Raw genomic sequence first — 3,144 nt, forward strand, 5'->3', positions numbered from 1 at the left:
AATTCTTTAAGTAAAATAAATGTACCTTCATTTAAAAAAAAAAGTATGGAGTAATTTTCATAAGTAATTACAATAATACGTAACTTATCACATTTTTAAAACATTTTCAAAACTGCTTGAAGCATAAAAGCACTTCTGTTACTATTTTTAAAATCTTTTTTAAAAAAGGACTCATCTAAAAACAACAGTTGCTATAAAGTATGTTCTTTAAATTTTGAATTTTACAGTCATGTAATTAGGTTATTAATTTTATATGAATTTAGTAATAGATTTATTAATAATAATGTAAATGAAACACTTAGTTGATAAAAACTTTATTCAAAACATGTAAAAAACCATATAGTTCAAAACTTCAAAAATAAAAGACAATTTCTGGTAACCTAAAAATAAAGAATATCTAAAAGCATATTAACATCTACTATTTATATTACAATCCCAAATTCAAAGCTAATCTTTGTATTTCTGTATTTTATAACATATGAGCTATAATCTTCCTCCCTACCCAACTCTACTTAAGCCTTTCAGTTTTAACACTTAAAAAAATACAACTTGGGTATTTTCTGACAAGTAAGAATATATACTATAGATCATTTCCTATTCACCAAAATAAAAATAGTTCAAATGACTAGAAGCTAATTTTTACCATTAAAAAACAAAAACAACAACAAAAAAACAGGTTAGTAAAACATTTCTTTTGAAAACAATGTGTGGATTAAGCTATATGAGAATTGAGCTACACAATAATTTATTTCTACTTAAAAACTCTCCAGATTACCCACTATGCACTTATATAACACAGAACACTTGAAAATGCTTTTCACTACTTATTAGTCAGGACTCACAATACCTAGGTGCTGTGAAATGGCTGAATTAACCTCAGTTCATACAGGGAGAACCAAGACACACAGTGAGATCTTGCCAGGGCCAGAGTAAGACACCATTAGCTTCTGACTTTTTCTAGTAAGAGCCAGATGTCTCATTGTGGGGGACATTAATTCATTTAATGATAAGAGTAAAAGTATGTGGGATTTGTTGTGGGAGAATTAGTTTTGGCTCCTTATCGTTCAGAGCATGAATAAAGTAGAGAGTTCAGTGTGAAAGAGTTAATAGGGAGGAAAGTTAAAAACCAGAGTAAAGACTCTTTTCAGACAGATCACTTTTCAGAAATAAAAATAGCAAAACAAGAATAGGAAGAAAATAACAGCTATAGAGTTTCTCATTCCTAAGCCCAGGGGCTTTTATAAAATCACTTTAAAAGAAAGATCTCTATTGAAGACAACCGTTAAATGTCTTATTTTTTTATGCCATAAAACCCCTGTGAGGTAGAGAGCACTAACTTACAGGGATGAAACTGAAAAGTAAAGAAGAGTTTAAGACGACATGGAGAGTGAATAAGGCTGCAGCAGATGTTAAGTCTTAAAGCCCTGGCTTAGAAATAGAAACAGAAGGCAGGATCTTTTATGGATGGACGAGTGAATAATCCAGGGATCCAGTAGCAACACCAGCTACTTAACTTCTTTTTATAAAGGACTTGGAATTTCAAGTATACAACGAAACCTAAGAGGACAAACTCGTTTGGGTATTGAAATGCTCAGTCGAAGGGAATAAATCTATGTAGTAAGTTCTCATGAAACCACGGGAAGAAAGCAGAGGCACAGTGTGGGAGAGCACAAACTGATACGTTTAGGACAAACTTCTCCTGCCTCCAGTTAAAATATAAGGAACACTGAGCCATCAGTAAGACTTGAGAGAGAAATTTAATTTCACCTAAGCAGTATGCTAGGGTGGATCTAAAAAAATACCAGGCATTATTGGAAAGGGTATTGAAAACCAAAACAAGGGTGCCATTCACTTGGAAAATCAAGCTCATCTCTGGGCTTCATAGATCCACTGTGAGTTATTAAGGGACATTAACCTCTGGATGAGGCACATAAAACATCTCTTTATGGCTGTCAGACGCCTCTGTAGTAGGATAGGCCACAGTTCTAAGCCAGTGTAGCAAATCTGATGTTCTGGATTCCCAGGAAGACTTTTCCTCAAGGTCTCCTCTAATTGACTTTCATGCCATGCCATGGTAATAAATACAACCAGTTTAAATCATGATACCAAGGATCCTACTGAGCCATAAGGGACTAGATTACAGAAATTTTAGCAAGAGGACAACTCTTTGGTTCTACCTTTAGATGCAGCAAATGATTGAAATATCTCAGAAAGCTGGTTTTTGTTTATTAAAGATTGTTTGGAATGGCAATTATAATCTAATAACAATTTTATGTCCAAGAGTCTCTCTCTTTGGGTCCAACTGACATGTCTCCTGTACAAATCATGTGCTAGTGGCAACCGTAAACAACACAGCTATAGAATGAAAGCACTTAAGAGGACAAGACCCTGTCCATTTTCAATTCATGAAGATGTTGCTGTTTTCCATAAATATACATAGCAATAATATCCACAACATCTGTCCCTCTGAAACTCAGGCATTTAGCCCTAAAACTTAATCAGAGGCTATGGAATGTAACTAGTACTTTTTGATGTAGGGAGGTTTGTATCATTTAATATGATATCATAGCTTTAGCCCTTGAACAGTGATTGGAATATTCTGGGGAATGGATCAGTGGAATGGATTTATTCATAACCAATGGAATGGACAATGTTTTTCATTTGTCAATGGTAGTTCCTCTTCTTTCTGAGATTCAGCGGGAACTTCTACATCATTGTCCCAATTGATAATATATGAGAAAAAGATCTTTAGTCTTCTAAATTTTTGACATTCTCTTTTTATTCTAGTCTACTCAACTTCAAATTTCTACAGCCAAACTGAAACCTGAGTAGAATAACCAACCCAATAATGGAAATACAGTAGAAATAAATCTAATATTTTAAATATTTAGACTGGCAAGGCAAATATATGGGCATCTCAAAAAGGTTATAGAAAGATTTGTATTATTTTTTAATTCCATTTTTCCATGAACTTTTTGAAGTATGCACACATGGCCTCTGCTCCCACCTCTAACCTTTTTGCAGAGATAATGTTAAAGCAAATATAATAAAATGTGAGTAAGCATTAGTGAGATGCTTGCAGGTGTGGGATTCTCTTGTACATGTGAATTGCGAAATGTTTTTTAAGCTGCAAATTTTTTTTTT

The sequence above is a fragment of the Galeopterus variegatus genome, unplaced genomic scaffold (genome assembly GCF_000696425.1).
Source record: "Galeopterus variegatus unplaced genomic scaffold, G_variegatus-3.0.2 Scaffold945, whole genome shotgun sequence".
Lineage (NCBI taxonomy): Eukaryota > Metazoa > Chordata > Mammalia > Dermoptera > Cynocephalidae > Galeopterus > Galeopterus variegatus.